The sequence below is a fragment of the Chlorocebus sabaeus genome, chromosome 20 (genome assembly GCF_047675955.1).
Source record: "Chlorocebus sabaeus isolate Y175 chromosome 20, mChlSab1.0.hap1, whole genome shotgun sequence".
In the NCBI taxonomy this organism is placed as follows: Eukaryota; Metazoa; Chordata; class Mammalia; order Primates; family Cercopithecidae; genus Chlorocebus; species Chlorocebus sabaeus.
This window is the reverse complement of record NC_132923.1, coordinates 12,557,499-12,575,384: the sequence shown is the minus strand read 5'-3', so window position 1 is coordinate 12,575,384 and position 17,886 is coordinate 12,557,499. Positions and strand designations below refer to the sequence as shown.

The window sequence follows — 17,886 nt, the reverse complement described above, 5'->3', positions numbered from 1 at the left end:
ATATATATATATATATATATATACACACACACACACACACACACACACGGATATTTATTGCAATGTTGCTATAATAAGATATTTGAAACAATACAAAAGCCTACCAATAGAGAAAATGGAGTACTTGAGTACTCAGCAGCCATTAAAAAGAATAAAGCAGATTTTTTTTTTTTTTGAGATGGAGACTGGCTCTGTCGCCCAGGCTGGAGTCCAGTGGCACGATCTCGGCTCACTGCAACCTCTGCCTCCTGAGTAGCTGGGACCACAAGTGCACACCACCAGACCCAGCCAATTTTTGTATTTTTAGTAGAGACAGGGTTTTGCCATGATGGCCAGGCTGGTCTCTAACTCCCGACCTCAAATGATCCACCTACCTCAGCTTCCGAAAGTACTGGGGTTACTGGCATGAGCCACCATGACTGGGCCAGTTTTGACTTTTTAAATCAAATGTGTCAAGTAAATTCTTCTGAGGAAAGAGGGAAAACATTTTAAAGCATCACTAATCCTATTGACAAGTAGTTCTCAAACTTAAGCATACATCACAATCACCTAGAGAAGCTGGTTAAAACACAAATGCCGCAGGAAGTGGTGGTACATGCCAATAGTCCCAGCTACTAGGGAGGCTGAGGCAGGAGGATCACTTGAGCCCAGGAGTTTGAGGCTGTAGTGCACTGTGATTCACCTATGAATAGCCACTGTACTCCAGCCTGGGCAACATAGTGAGATGCCATCTCTTAAATACACACACACACACACACACACACACACAGGCCAACACCCCCAATGTTTCTTATTCATTAGGACCAGGATAAGGGTCCAAGGATTTGCATTTCTAACAAGTCCCTGGGAGATACTGCTAATTCAGAGACCCATTGCATAGACCAAAAAGCTGGCTACCAATCCATCCTCTACCACTCATATGATCCTACTTAGAAGTTTTTACCTGAGGCCGGGCATGGTGGCTCATACCTGTAATCCCAGCACTTTGGGAGGCCAAGAAGGGCGGAACACAAGGTCAGCAGTTTGAGACCAGCCTGGTCAATATGGTGAAACCTCGTCTATACGAAAAATACAAACATTAGCTGGGCATGGTGGCATGCACTTGTAGTCCCAGCTGCTTGGGAGGCTGAGGCAGAAGATCACTTGAACCCGGGAGGTAGAGGTTGCAGTGAGCCAAGATCGCACCACTGCACTCCAGCCTGGGCAACAGAGCGGGATGCTGTCTCAAAAAAAAAAAAAAAGAAAAAAAAAAAGAAAGGAAGAAATTTTTACCTGAGCTTTTAATGATGGCTGTCCCAGCCCTGGCAGAGTTGTGGAAATAGTCCTCCACTGATCTAGGCTCCAATTTAATCTAGTGGGATCATTTTCTCAGTGTGGGAGTGTCTGAAACTTGATCCTGTTTCAGTTGAACTATTCATGAAGCTTCTGAGTTCAGCTTGGGAGTGGGGAAGAGAGAGAGCTACCAACCACTCTCCTTTTGTGAGAAGAGGTTGACAAAAACAGAGACTGACAAGAGATGTACTTGAGTAGGAGGAGACTGCTCTGGCAACAGGTGAATCTAGCCTTGGATATCCGCTCTCAGAAGGTAAGTAACTACCCACATGGCCTTCCTGGTGGAGTTTTCACTGGGATAAATTCCAGCAATTCTTCTGAGTTTAATAACACCTTGCTATGAACTTGGGAAATCATGGGGGAAATGACTGAAGGAAGTAAAGAGTTTTATTATTATTATTATTATTTTTTTTTAGAGGCAGGAGGATCTTGCTATGATGGCCAGACTGAACTCAAACTCCTGGGCTCAAGCAACCCTTCTGTCTCAGCCTGAGACCTTTTCCGTTAGAGCCTTTTAGGAAAAGTTAAACTTTTATCCGAGAAGGGATGTCTTGGGCATAGTCTGTTTTTGAGGAAAGTTGGGGGGACCTCTGATTAGTCTTATTAGCCAGAGAGTGTCTTTGATTTTTAAGGATTATAGTAAAAAAGCTGCATTATTATGTTTCTTCACCATCATCTCTCTCTTTGCACTAAACTTATGGCCAAGAGAGAAAAACTGAGTCTTTTTAGTATTTTGGTCTTCTTCAAGAATGGCAGGGCATTGCAGGTGGGAAGAATGAAGTGATCTGGAAAAGGAACACAGAGAAAGGAAAAGGTGATGGATCTTTCTGGAACTGAAAGTGGAATTGATGTTGCCAAGGATTTGTAAATGCCATTATTCTGATTCTTACTGTAGTAGGTCCAAATTTAACATAAACCAATAGCTTCACAACACACCTCCTTTCTCCTACTCTAATCCTGAGAAGTGCAGCTTCTCAACTCAAACAAAACAAGAACCTTAAAAGCCACTTAAAAAAAAATTATAGGACAGATATTCTCTTTGGAAAAACAGATTTTAGCTCTACAATTTTTGAAAGTGTATTTCTCAAGAAAAGCTATTTTGCCTAAGAAGTAAATTTGTTGTGACTTTTCCCCCCATTTTGAAAACATTTTACCTAATTTATTTTATTTTATTTTATTTTTTGAGACAGAGTCTCTGTCACCTAGGCTGGAGTGCAGTGGCACAATCTTGGCTCACTGCAACCTCTGCCTCCCAGGTTCAAGCAATTCTCCTGCTTCAGCCTCCCGAGTAGCAGGGACTACAGGCATGCACCACCACACCTGGCTAATTTTTTGTGCTTTTTAGTAGAGACAGGGTTTCACCATATTGGCCAGGCTGGTCTCAAACTCCTGACCGAAGGTGATCCCCCCACCTCAGCCTCCCAAAGTACTGGGATTACAGGGGTGAGCCACTGCACCTGGCCCTAATTTTGTATTTTAAATGTTTTATTCTTTCCTTAAAGAAAGACTCCCATGTTGTATAAACTTTAGACCATGCAAAATCTGGATCACTGCATATGAAAATGAGTAAAAAATATACATGGCATACTTAGAAACAAAACATCAACATTTTTCTTTCTAATAAGAATGTATTTTTATTTTATTTTATTTTATTTATTTATTTATTGAGATAGGGGTTTGCTTTGTCACCCAGGCTGGAATGCAGTGGTGCGATCATGGCTCACTGCAGCCTTGATCTCCTGGGCTCAACTGATCCTCCCACATCAACCTCCTGAGTAGCTGGGAGGGACTACAGGTGCGTGCCACCACAGCAGGCTAATTTGTTTTTGTTTTTGTTTTTTTGTAGAGATGGGGTCTTGCTATGATGCCCAGACTGGTCTCGAATTCCTGGGCTCAAGCACCCGCCTCGGCCTCTCAAAGTGCTGGGATTATAGGAATGAGTCATGGTGCCTAGCCGATATCACTCTACTTCTGAATTCCAGTCCCACATTTTAGCCTCCTGAGCATATTGTGTCAGTGCGTTTAAATTCAGCCTACCCCAGACTGATTTCATCCTAGTACCATAAAATATCTGCCACTCCCCCGGGCACAGTGGTTCACGCCTGTAATCCCAGGTCAGGAGATCGAGACCATCCTGGCTAACACAGTGAAACCCCATCTCCACTAAAAAATACAAAAACTTAGCCAGGCATGGCAGCAGGTGCCTGTAGTCCCAGCTACTCAGAAGGCCGAGGCAGGAGAATGGCGTGAACCTGGGAGACAGTGCTTACAGTGATCTGAGATCGCACCACTGCACTTCAGCCTGGGCGACAGAGCAAGACTCTGTCTCAAAAATAATAATAATAAAAAAAAATAATAACTCTGCAACTCCTAAAATAACTTCTATGAATGGCAACATTTTTCTTTCAGCTTTCCAAATTCAAGCCCAAGAGTTTTCTTTATCACTTCCTCCTTCTACATGTCCATTTAATTTCTAGGTCGTCACAAATTCTCTTTCACAATCTTACATCCATTCTTTCTTTTCTGTTACTCACTATGTTATCCTAACCCTTGTTTCCCCTTGTTGAGACTGCTAAAACTTCTCTTGTTGTTTTCACCCTATAGTGTGTGTTATCTCCAATACTTTTTACGCACTCTTGCCAGTTATCCTCCCGAAGTATGGCTTTGATCATTTACCTGCCTGAGTTAAACAAGTATGAATTGTTGTACACACTATGTGCCAGACACTGATAGAGATTTGTATTAAGTCATTCATGTAGGTGTATTAAATACATAAAACATGCCAGCCCTCCCCAGGTACTGAAGCCATGCTATGAATGGGACAGATACCTAGAGCTTACATTCCAGTTAGAATCAATGGGATATACATCGTAAGATATGGCCCCCGCTCCCAAAATGTTTACCTGCTCAAAACCTTCCATTGCTTCCCAATACCTGAAAGAACAAAATTCAAAGTCCTTGCCCTGACTTTCAAGGTTCAGTATGGTCCTGCCTTAAGCAACAGAAGTATAGTACCTAGATGAATAATCTTGAGTTTGCATGCATCTTGTATTCTATATCAGGCACCACATTTTAAAAGGAATATAGACACACTAGAAAATCTTCAGTAGAAAAAGGGTAGAGTGGTAGACCACATCCTCTGAGAAACCAATCAAACGTACTTAATAGCTATTTTTAAGTTACTGAAACTCTTGTGTATGGAAAAGATATGTGTTGCCTTATACAGTCCTAAGTTAAAAGTGAAGCTGTACTAAGAAGACAGATTTGGCTCAAGGTAAAAAATTACTGCCTTCCAGAACCTTCTGAAATAGAAAGACTGCCAGGAGATAGTCAGTGCCCAGCCCCTGTCACACAAGGAACTCAAGCAGGGGCTTTACAGGAATGATTAGAAGGTGGTAAAAGATGACCTTTAAAGTTTCCTTCCAATGTGAGATTTTATTTATGTATTTATATATCTATTTGTTGAGAGGGAATTTCGCTCTTGTTGCACAGGTTGGAGTGCAGTGGCACGTTCTTGGCTCACTACAACCTCCACCTCCCGGGTTCAAGCAATTATCCTGCCTCAGCCTCCCAAGTGGCTGACATTATAGGCGTGTGTCACCACGCCTGGCTAATTTTGTATTTTTAGTAGAGATGGGGTTTCTCCATGTTGGTTAGGCTGGTCTTGAAGTCCCAAGACCCCAGTTGGGTCTTGATCCACCCACCTTGGCACACCAAGTGCTGGGATTACAGGCGTGAGCCACCACACCCAGCCCATTGTGAAATTTTATACCCTTCACTTTCATGCATTGTGAGTTCTGCTATGTTAAATTAAGCATCATTTTCCAAAAAGCTTCAATGCTTCCTGTCTCCATCATTATTCCTTTATTTGGAGTGCTCTTTTCTTGTTTCAAGTAGAGCTCAGCCATCACCTCTACAAAGACTTCTGTAACTAATACCACTCCCAACTGAGTTTATTAATCGATGAAGGTCGTACTGTTCATACCCTACACCCAAGAGAAGCAGCATGTTCCTTCTGACATTGAGTTTCCACACTGATAAACATTTCGTACGGGAAATGAATGTTCGCCCTGTAGAAACTCATACTGATAGAAGAATATTAGGTTAATTGTTGCCTCACGTACCTTACATATTCCTGCCTATCTGATATTTCTTTTCTTTCTTTCTTTCTTTCTTTTTTTTTTTTTTTTTTGAGACAGAGTCTCACTCTGTTGCCCAGGCGGGAGTGCAGTGGCACAATCTCAGCTCACTGCAACCTCTGCCTCTCAGGTTCATGCCATTCTCCTGCCTCAGCCTCCCAAGTAGCTGGGATTACAGGCGCCCGCCACCACGCCTGGCTAATTTTTTATATTTTTAGTAGAGATGGGGTTTCACCATGTTAGCCAGGATGGTCTTGATCTCCTGACCTCGTCATCTGCCCGACTCAGACTCCCAAAGTGCTGGGATTACAGGCGTGAGCCACTGCACCCGGCCCTATCTGATATTTCTAACACAAATATCTAATGATGTAATTTTCATGTTTACAAGCTTTCCAATGGCTCCCCACTGATTACAAAGTTGAGTCCTGAGTGTTTAATATGCAACACAAGGTCCCTTGTGAGCTGCCTTGGCTACCAATCCTGTCTATTCAGTAAAATATATCTCAAAGGCTTACTGAACAATCGCTGTTTCTCAAACATACTATATTGTCCTCCCTTAAACCTTCGTGTCTTTACTTGGAATATCTTCTTTCCTTCTTCCCTTTCCCGCTTTTAGCTGCCAGGTAAACTCATTCTTAGCCCTCAATTCAATTCATGTGTTGGCCTCTTCAATAAAGCCTCCCTTGATTCTTCCGTTTGGGCTCCTTTCCCACTTTACCCAGCAAATTGCTTTGGAATTATTTGCTTTCAGGAAGGACATATTTTTTTACTTTTCTCTTTAACTTTATAAGATTCAGACAGTTTACTTAGTATAAAATTACACTAGAAATTTGTGATAAGGAGAATAAATGAAAGGAAATCAAAGAAAGATGGATGTCTCTTGAAATGCACTAATTGAGAAAAGGTGGAAAATAAATAAAATATTCAGGCTGAAGAGGTCTAGTGAGATCTGCAAGTGCCAGGGTAAAATAAGATGTCTTTTTTGGAAGAATGTAATGATGAATAATGAGAAAATATGTGCCTGAAGTTATAAAGATATGCCATATTTTCTTCCAAAGGTTTTTAAGTTTGCCTTTTACATATAACTAAATGCAATTTTTAAAATAAATATCCTATTTTCCAGTATCACTTATTGAATAGTTCATGCTTTTCCTGTGACCAACAATACCCACTGTGTTATAATTCAAGTTTCTGTAAATGTGTGATTTGTCTCTGGGCTCTCTAGGGGTATCTATGCCTACATGCCTACCCCGTTGTCATAAACCCTATAGCTTTATAATAAACCTTGATAGCTGATAAGGAAAATCTCTCTACCCTGTTCTTTTTCCTCAGAATGTCTTTTTTTTTTTTTTTTTTATTGAGACAGGGTCTCACTTTATCATCCAGCCTGGATTGCAGTGGTATGAAATGAACTCGGCTCACTGCAGCCTCAACCTCCCTGGCTTAAGAGATCCTCCCACCTCAGCCTCCCAAGTAGCTGGGACTACAGGTACCCACCACCAGGCCCAGCTAAATTTTGTATTTTTTGTACAGATGGGGTTTTAACATGTTGCTTAGGATGGTCTTGAACTCCTGACCTCAGGAGATCTGCCAGCCTCAACCTCCCAAAGTGCTAGGACTACAGGCGTGAGCCACCATGCCCGGCTTCTATCTTCTCTATTCTTGAGCCTTTGAGTTCCTACATATGTTTAAGAAAATTGATTTGTCAGTTTTCTCAAAAAATCCTGATGGGATTTTGGTGGAGTTGAATTGTATCCTTAGACCAATCTGGGGAGAACTAACTACTATGCTGAATCCACAAACATGTTATATCCGTTCATTTACTTAAGCGTTCTTTAATGACTGTCAGTAAAGTTTGGTAATTATTTCCAAACTGGTCCTATTCAACTTTTGTTAGACTTATTTGTAAATATCTTACGTATTTTTAATACCATTGTAAATGATGCTTTTTAAAAAATTACATTTTCTTGTGTGTTGCTGGTATTTAGAAATATAATTGACTTATGTATCTTATCCAGCCACCTTGCTAAGCTCTAATTGTCTCATATTTTTCTTTAGACTCATCTGCGGGCAATGACGTCTGTGAATAGCAAACTTTTGTTTTCTTCTTTTTTTTCATCTTATCTTACTGCATTGGCTGGGACTTCCAGAATTATGTTACATAAAAGTTAATATAGTGAACATTTTTGTCTGGTTCCTGATTTTAAAAGGAAAATCTTTCAACTGTTGACCATTAAGTAGTAGGTTTGCTATACTTTTTTTTGTTGTTTGGACCGGGTGTCACTCTGTCACCCAGGTTGGAAGACAGTGATGCTATCATGGTTTACTATAGCCTTGACCTCTGGGATTCAAGTGATCATCCCACTTCAGCCTCCTGAGAAACTGGAAGTACAGACATGCACCATCTTGCCTGGCTAATTTTTAAATTTTTTTAGAGAGAGGGGTCTCATTATGTTGCCCCAGCTGGTCTCAAACTCCTAGCCTCAAGCAATCCTGCTGCCTCAGCCTCCCAAAATGCTGGGATTACAGGTATGAGCCACCATACCCAGTCTACACATTTTTTTATGGATAACCCCACTTATGCCTAGTGTTCCATTATTGGAACCCTAAGCATGTGGGAGTTGTTTATGTCCTACTGCTCAAGGTTATCACCAAAGTCTGATTGCAAAAATTCAAAAAATTGCACCCTCAGGCATAAATGGGTTAAAGGAGCTCCTTTCTATCCCTATTTTGCTAAGAATATTAACATAGGTGTTTTATATTAGTATCTTTTTTTTTCTTTTTTTTTTTAAATACAGATGGGGTCTCACTATGTTGCTCAGGCTGGTCTCAAACTCCTGGACTCAGGCAATCCTCCTGCCTTGGCTAGCATTTTTTTTTTTTTTTTTTTTTTTTTTTTTTTTGAGATAGAGTCTCACTCTGTCGCCCAGGCTGGAGTGCAGTGGGGCAATCTCGGCTCACCGTGTTAGCCAGGATGGTCTCGATCTCCTGACCTCGTGATCTGCCCACCTCGGCCTCCCAAAGTGCTGGGATTACAGGTGTGAGCCACCACACCCAGCCGGCTAGTATTAAGTTTTATCAAATGCTTTTTCTGTAATCATTGAGGTAATTTTTTCATTTAATCTATATACTAAATGTCGCTTACAGGTTTTCACATGTAAACTACCCTTGCATTTCTGGAAAAAACTCAGCTTGGTATTTGTGTCAATCAGGATTTATTTGCAGGGAGTAGAAACTTTCTAGTTATTTAAAACAGAAGTAGGATTCTTAGTTACACATGACCAAAAAGCCCAACTCAAATGGGATTAAAGACTACAATGGAAAAATACGAATTTGCTAACTATAGGGCACAAGGTTCTATAGATGTTCAATAAATCAAGCTTGTTAATTGTATTATTCAAATATTCTATATCTTCACTGATTTTTGCCTAGTCAACCTATTAATACTTGAGAAGAGTATGTGTTCTGTCTACCATAATGGTGGTTTACATCTATTTCTCTCTAGAGTTCTATTGCTTTCTTATTTATCTTGAGACTGTTTTATTAGATGCATATTATTTATTTATTTATTTTATTTAGTGGATACAAGTACAGATTTCTCACATGCATATATCAATGTGGTAAAGTCTGGACTTTCATTGTACCCAAGAAGGTACATATAATTTAGAACTGTTATATCTTCCTAGTGAATTGAACCCTTGATCATTACTTACTAATCCTCTCTATCCTTAATAATGCTTTTTGTGGCCGGGCACAGTGGTTCATGCTTGTAATCCCAGCACTTTGGGAGGCCAAGGCAGGTGGATCACCTGAGATCAGGAGTTTGAGACCAGCCTGGCCAACATGGTGAAATCCTGTCTCTACTAAAAATAAAAAATTAGTGGGTGTGGTGGCGCACGCCTGTAGTCCCAGCTACTCAGGAGGCTGAGGCAGGAGGATTGCTTGAACCCAGGAGGAGGAGGTTGTAGTGAGCCGAGATCACGCCACTGCACCCCAGCCTGGGAAACAGAGTGAGACTCCGTCCCCCGACAAAAAAGACATATATATACAATGCTTTTTGTATTTAGTTCTATTTTGTCTGATATTAATATAGCTCCTCAATTTTATTTTGGCTAGTCTTTACCAAATATGACTTTTTCTATCCCTTTTATTCTCAACCTTTCCATGTCTTTAAATTTTAGGTGAATTTTTAAAAAATAGCCTATAGCTAGATTGGGGCCAAGACCAAAGAATGGAGGTTTGTCATTTTTTGTCTGCCCAACATTCAACTACCCTTCCTGTTTGGAGAAATTTTTTTTTCTTTTTTTTTTCTTTTTCCTTTTTTTTCTTTTGTGTGATGAAGTCTCTCTGTTGTCTAGACTGGAGTGCAGAGACGTGATCTCAGCTCACTGCAACTTCCACCTCTCAGGTTCAAGTGATCGTCCCACCTCAACATCCCAAGTATCTGGGATTACAGGTGCGCACCACTACGCCCAGCTAATTTTTTGTATTTTTTGTAGACGTGGGCTTTCGCTATGTTAACTAGGCTGGTCTTGAACTCCTGACCTCAAGTGATCCACCTGACTCGACCTCCCAAAGTGTTGGGATTACAGGCATGAACCACTGCACCCAGCCATGAAGAAATCTTTCTTTATATGAATCTGTGAGAAACAATTCCTGCTGCAGAGGCCTAGAGAAATCAAATATTCCCTCTTCCACCCTCTGGCAGCCAAGGTGTTAGTGCATGACTCAGCCTTGACCAGTCAGATGCTCTAGCCAGAGATTGGAATATTGAATGACACAAAGATGACACAATTTATAATTCAGCCATGCCAGAGGCAGCAGTTTCCAATGACAGTAGCAGCAGTGCTCGGCAACAGCAGTGTCCGGTGGTGGCAATATCTAAGGCCAGCGTTGCCCTAATCAGACTTTTCCTGTGCTCTCCCTGGCTATGGTTCCTGATGGCTGGCTTCTCTTGATTTCTGCCTGTTTATAAGACTAGTTCTCTTTCTGAGAGCTATCTGACCTCTTTACAATAAATATATTTTCTATTTAAGGGAGAATCCATTCCTGTTGCTTGCAAACAAGAATCCTCAACTGATATAAAAGTGTTCTTTTTTCCTCCGGAAAGGTGTAGGAGAGATGATAGGTAGGGGGAATATGTGAGGTTTGAATTTGCTGAAGCCATTCTTGATACCGTAAAGGAAGCCAAACTGGGGATTAAATCAACATAGAAGAAAGGCAGGGTTAAGAAAAGCCCTAGACACATAAAGGCAGAACCCTGATACTTTGAATCTCTGGATTCAGTCATAGCTGAAGGTAGCCTCACTCTAGACTTTTTGGTCATATGAGTCAATAAATTCTATTTTATTTTTAAATCTCATGTGAGTGGGCTTTTCTGTCACTTGCAACCAAAAGTATCCTACCTGATACCTTTCTGTTCTGCCTGTGAAAAGGAATCCCTCACTTAATTCTGCAATAGGTTTCAGCTGCTATTCTACTTATCTTCTTTCTTTCCTAGTTGAACTTCTCATAAATGATTTAAAATCTTCGTGTCTTCATTTCCTCGCTGTCCTTTGCTGCTTTATCCACTAAAATCTGGATTCGTTTTTCACTACTCTGCTGACACTATTTCCTTTTAGATCACCAGTAGTCTTCTGTCTTAATTCAATGCCAACACCATATCTCAAAGTCATTCATTCATTCAACGAACAGTTTTACATACCCACTTTAGAAACATATAGTGCTACATTCATTCATTGAACAAATATTTATTGAACATCTAATATATCCCAGACTTTTAGGATAAACAAATTCTATATGATCCCTACCCTCATAAAGGATTACAATTTTATCAGCCAGTACAGACTAAAGTAATATAATAAATTATAGTGATTATTACTGAAAGATCTCCCTAGAAAATTAATATTTAAGCAAAGCCTAGAAGTTGAATATAGAGGGAAGAGAATAACACAAAGAGAATGTTAAGGGAAAAGGCTTGAAGGCAAAGGGGAAGGGAGGAGCATGCAAAATTCATGGAACTATGAGAAGCCCACCATTGCCAAGTCAGAAAGTACAAGGGATAGAGAGGTAAGAAATAAGATTAGAATAAATTGTCAAGAGCCCCCATTAAGACAGTGGGAAGCTAAAAAAGGATTTTGATCAGATCACTGATTAATTTGCAGTTATTAAAGATCACTTTGTGGTTTGGAGGGGAATAAGAGTGTTTTCAGGAAATCAGAGTGTATTTACAGGAGTCTGGCATTTGATGGCCTGGAGTACAGAGGTGGCTGGAAAGAAACAGAGAAGAAAATTTACGTGAGATATATTTTGGAAATAAGCCCAAAAGAATTTTTTTTTTTTTTTTTTTTTTTTTTTTTGAGACAGGGTCTCACTGTCGCCCAGGCTGGAGTGCAGTGGCACAATATTGGCTCACTGCAACCTCTGCTTCTCAGGCTCAAGTGATTCTCCAGCCTCAGTCTCCCAAGTAGCTGCGTCTTTAGGCATGAGCCACCACACCAGCTAACTTTTGTATGTTTTGTAGAAATGGGCTTTCTCCATGTTGCCTAAGCTGGTCTTGAACTCCTAAGCTCAAGCGATCCACCTGCCTTGGCCTCCCAAGTGCTGGGATTACAGGCACGAGCCATCACAGGCCAGCCTCCAAAAGGATATTAATAGATACAGGGAGTGAGAAATTGCTGCAATTTTGAATGCAAAAATGCATATGACCTTGTTCTGAAAGAGCACTGTAGAAAGGACAAGATACATAAACAATGTGATATATCTATAAATAATATACATATACCCAAAGGGTGGTACAAATATTTACCAATATTTCCATACTTTTTAGCCATTGGGAGGAACTCTGGACCACTTTTCTCTCATCCTAGGTCTTAGGACCACTTCCTTGCAATTCTTTGGCAAGGTACAACTCCGTACCATAATAACCACAACTCGTGATATTGTTTCACAGAGCAGTTTAGCTCTGCATCATCCCAATTAACTTTTTACCAAACAAGATTTTAGCTTTGCTTGTGTGTAACCAAAACAGCCATTAAACCACTTTTCAAAACAAATCTATTAGCTTTTTTCTATTTACGAGATGGGGTCTTGCTTTATTGCCCAGGCTAGCCTCAAACTCCTGGGCTCAAGCAATCCTCCCAAGTAGCTGGCACTGTAGATGTGGGTTTTTTTTTTTTTCTCTCTCTCTTTCTAGGATGATGTTCAGGGCACTTTCTCTCATGATATGCTTTTCATAGGTTTCTCAGAAATTCCCCCATTAAGGTTATCTCTCTGCAGATAACTCAGAGTCAATGTCCTTCTTCTGATTGGTCTTTACAATGCTGAGTCTAATATATTTACCTCTAGCCACATTCTGTTAAAGTAACTTCATCCTAGCAGGAAGCCCTCTTGGGTGGAATCTTTTTTTATATGACCCCAGTCTGGACCCTATCTGTGGAGTCCATATCTGGCCCTCAAGATATAAAAAATCCCCCTTGTTGACCGGGCATGGTGGCTCACACTTGTAATCCCAGCACTTTGGGAGGTCAAGGCAGGCAGATCACAAGGTCAAGAGATCGAGACCATCCTAGCCAACATGACAAAATCCCATATCTACTAAAAATACAAAAATTAGCTAGGTGTGGTGGTGCCTACCTGTAGTCCCAGCTACTCAGGAGACTGAGGCAGAAGAATTGCTTGAACCCAGGAGGCAAAGGTTGTAGGGAGCCGAGATCGTGCCACTGCACTTCAGCCTGGCCACAGAGCAAGACTCTGTCTCAAAAAATAAAAAGAGGAGGGGGAAGTCGGGCGTGGTGGCTCACACCTGTAATTCCAGCACTTTGGGAGGCTGAGGTGGGCGGATCACAAAGTCAGGAGATCGAGACCATCCGGGCTAACACAGTAAAACCCTGTCTCTACTAAAACTACAAAAAATTAGCCGGGTGTGGCGGCAGACGCCTGTAGTCCCAGCTACTTGGGAGACTGAGGCAGAATGGCATGAATCCGGGAGGTGGAACTTGCAGTGAGCCAAGATCACGCCACTGCACTCCAGCCTGGGCGACAGAGCAAGACTCCATCTCAAAAAAAATAATAAATAAATAAATAATAATAAACTCCAAAAAGTCTAAGCATGGTGACTCATGCCTGAAATCCCAGTGCTTTGGGAGGGCTGGGTGAGAGGCTCACTTGAGGCCAGAGCTTCAGTCTGGGTAACATAGCAAGACCCCCATCTCTACAGATTTTTTAAAAAATTTTAGCCAGGCATATTGGCATGTGACTGTAGTCCTAGCTACTTGGGAAGCCGAAGCAAGAGGATCACTTGCGCCCAGGAGTTCAAGGCTGCAGTGAGGCATAATAGCATTACTACACTCCAGCCTGGGTAACACAGTGAGACTCTATCTCTATTAAAAAAATTTTTTTAATTAAAAAATTCCAAATAGGTCAGGGATCTAAATGGAAAATAATGAAACCATACAAATAATAAAAAGAGAACATAGGGTGCATTCTATAGACTGAATATGGAGAAAATTTTTCTAATAACGACTCAAAATTCAGAGGTAATAAAAGAAAAAAATAAATTTCATTATGTTAAATAAAAATTTTTTGCATGGCAAAAATATGCACCACAAACAAAAAGAAAACACGGCCTCGCGCAGTGGCTCACACATGTAATCCCAACACTTTGGGAGGCCAGGGTGGGCAGATTACTTGAGGTCAGGAGTTTGAGACCAGCCTGACCAACATGGTGAAACCTGTCTCTACTAAAAATACAAAACACTAGCCAGGCGTGATGGTGAGAGGTGAAGCCAGCTGTACTTCCTGGGTGGAGTGGAGACTTGGAGAACTTTTCTGTCTAGCTAAAGGATTGTAAATGCACCAATCAGTGCTCTGTGTCTAGCTAAAGGTTTGTAAATGCACCAATCAGCACTCTGTAAAAACGGACCAATCAGCACTCTGTGTCTAGTTAAAGGTTTAAAAACACACCAATCAGCACTCTGTAAAATGGACCAATCGGCAGGACAAATAAGGCAATAAAAGCTGGCCACCTGAGCCAGCAGCAGCAATCCACTCGGGTTCCTTTCCATGCTGTGGAAGCATTCTTCTTTTGCTCTTTACCCTAAGTTTTGCTGCTGCTCACTCTTAGGGTCTGCACTACCTTTATCAGCTGTAACGCTCACCACAAAGGTCTGTGGCTTCCATCCTGAAGTCAGTGAGACCATGAACCCACCGGGAGGAACAACCAACTCCGGACACGCCCTGTTTAAGAGATGTAACACTCACTGTGAAGGTCTGTGGCTTCACTCCTGAAGTCAAGTGAGACTACCAGCCCACTGGAAGGAAGAAACTCTGGACTCATCTGAACATTGGAAGGAACGAACTCCAGACACACCATCTTTGAGAACTGTAACACTCACCGTGAGGGTCTGTGGCTTCAGTCTTGAAGTCAGCAAGACCAAGAACACACCAGAAGGAACCAATTCTGGACACAATGGTAGACACCTGTAATCCCAGCTACTTGGGACACTGTGGCTGGAGAATCACTTGAACCCGAGAGGTGGAAGTTACAGTGAGCTGAGATTGCTCCACTGCATTCCAGCCTGGGCAACAGCAAGACTTTCTCAAAAAAAAAAAACCCTGACGAATTGTGAGAAAATATTTGCATTATATATGAAGGAGTAATATCCCTAGTATGTAAACAGTATTTAAAAATTGAGGGGAGGAGCAGACCAAAAATTCAATAGAAAAAGAGACAAAATACATGAACAATTTACATAAAATATATAACTGTTAAGAAAACAATTCCAGGTGGGGCATGGTGGCTCACGCCTGTAATCCAAGGTGGGAGGATCACTTAAGTCCAGGAGTTAGAGACCAGCCTGGGCAAAATGGTGAGCTCTTGTCTCTACATAAAAACAAATTAGCTGGGCATGGTGGCATGCACCTGTAGTCTCAGCTCCTTGGGAGGCTGAGGGAGGAGGATCCCTCAAGCCCAGGAGGTTGAGGCTGCAGTGAGCCATGATCATGCCGCTGCACTCCAGCCTGGGTGACAGAGTGAGGCCCTGTCTCAGAAAAACACACAATGAAAACAATCCCATTTAAGATAACAAAAGAATAAAATATGAATACATTTAACAAAAGCAATGCAAAATGTATTCTCTGAAAGTTACGAAACACTGTTGAAAAAAATTGAAAAGACCTAAGCAAATGGAAAGATCCCATGCTCACGGATCAGAAGACTTAATATTGTTAAGATGTTAATACTCTCCAAATTGCTCTACAGATTCGACACAATCTGTATCAGAATCCTATCTGATTTGTTTATAAAAACTGACAAGCCAATTCTGAAATTCATACGGAAACTCGGGGACCTTGAAAAACCACTCTTGAAAATGAAGAAAGGTGGGGTGCTCACATGTCCTGATTTCAAAACTTACTACAAAGCTACAGTAACCAAGACAGCGTGATGTTGGCGTAAGGATAGATATACAGATAAACAGATTAGAATTGAGAGTTTAGAAATGTATCTATGACCAAGTGACTTTCAACCAGGGTGTCAAGAATATTCAGTGGGGCTGGGCGCAGTGGCTCACGCCTGTAATCCCAGCACTTTGGGAGGCCAAGGCGGGCAGATCATGAGGTCAGGAGATCAAGACCATGCTGGCTAATACGGTGAAACCGTGTCTCTACTTAAAATACAAAAACACTTAGCTGGGCATGATGGAGGGCACCTGTAGTCCCAGCTACTTAGGAGGCTGAGGCAGGAAAATGGTGTGAACCTGGGAGGTGGAGCTTTCAGTGAGCCAAGATTGAGTCACTGCAGTCCAGCCTGGGCGACAGAATGAAACTCCATCTAAAATAAAAATAAAAATAAAAAATTAAATGGGGAAATAATAGTCTTTTCAATAAATAATGCTAGAGGCCAAGTGCGGTGGTTCACGCCTGTAATCCCAGCACTTTGGGAGGCCGAGGCGGGTGGATCACGAGGTCAGGAGATCGAGACCATCCTGGCTAACACGGTGAAACCCCGTCTCTACTAAAAAATACAAAAAACTAGCTGGGCGAGGTGGTGGGCGCCTGTAGTCCCAGCTACAGGGGAGGCTGAGGCAGGAGAATGGCGTAAACCTGGGAGGCGGAGCTTGCAGTGAGCTGAGACCTGGCCACTGCACTCCAGCCCTGGCGACAGAGCAAGACTCTGTCTCAAAAAAAAAAAAAAAAAAAAAAAAAAGAGAGATGTAAATGGTTACTCTATATGTAATCGTTTGAGAGACTACAAAACCATTTTCCAAAGTGGCTGCACCATTTTACGTTTCCACCAGCAGTGGATGAGGATTCTGATTTCTCTACATCCTCATCAACATTTATCTGATAGGTGTGAAGCGATGTAGTAGATGTGAAGCATAGTAGGTGTGAAGCAACGTTTTGTAGTTCTTTAAATGGTTAAACACAGAGTTACTGTGTAACCTAGTAATTTCACTCTTAGGTGTATTACCCAAGATGAATTAAAACATATATCCACACAAAAACTTCGTGTTCATAGCAGTATTACTCGTAATAACCAAAAAGTGGAAACAACCCAAATGTACATAAACTGATGAGTCAATAAACAAATTGTGATATATACATAGGATGGAATGTTACAGAGCTATAAAAAGAAAACAAGTACTGATACATTTTACAACACAATAAACCGTAAAAATATCCTAAGTGAAAGAAGCCAGTCACACTCTCACTCTCTTTTTTTTTTTTTTTTTTTTTTTTTTTTGAGGCGGAGTGTAGCTCTGTCGCCCAGGCTGGAGTGCAGTGGCCAGATCTCAGCTCACTGCAAGCTCCGCCTCCCGGGTTCACGCCATTCTCCTGCCTCAGCCTCCCAAGTAGCTGGGACTACAGGCGCCCGCCACCTCGCCCGGCTAGTTTTTTGTATTTTTTAGTAGAGACGGGGTTTCACCGTGTGAACCAGGATGGTCTCGATCTCCTGACCTCGTGATCCGCCCGTCTCGGCCTCCCAAAGTGCTGGGATTACAGGCTTGAGCCACCGCGCCCGGCCCCACACTCTCACACTCTCTCTCTCTCTCTCTCTCTCTCTCTCTCTCTCTCTCTCTCTCTCTATATATATATATATATATATATATATATATGTTGATATGGTTTGGCTCTGTCTCCCACGGAAATCTCATGTTGAACTGTGATCTCAAGTGTTGGAGATGACTGGATCATGGGGGCGGTGTCTAATGGTTTAGCACCATCCTCCTAGTCTCATGATAATTCTCATGAGATTCAGTTAAAAGTGTGTAGCACCTCACCCTTCACACTGTCTGTCCTGCTCCACCATGGTCAGACGTGCTTGCTTCCCCTTCACTTTCCACTGTGATTGTAAGTTTCCTAAGGCCTCCCAGCCATGCTTCCTGTACAGCCTGCACAACTGTGAGTCAATTAG

At 41.7% G+C, this 17,886-nt stretch overlaps 1 protein-coding gene across 1 annotated transcript in view; it reads left to right on the top strand.

The window, feature by feature from the left end:
* The first annotated feature begins 1,456 nt into the window (after nucleotides 1-1,456).
* CTXND2 (cortexin domain containing 2) overlaps nucleotides 1,457-17,886 on the top strand; it is a 28,469-nt gene continuing 12,039 nt past the window's right edge. Inside the window, exon 1 of the mRNA XM_037997994.1 lies at nucleotides 1,457-1,585. The gene's annotated coding sequence lies outside the window, so the exon portion shown is untranslated. The remainder of the gene's footprint in view (nucleotides 1,586-17,886) is intronic.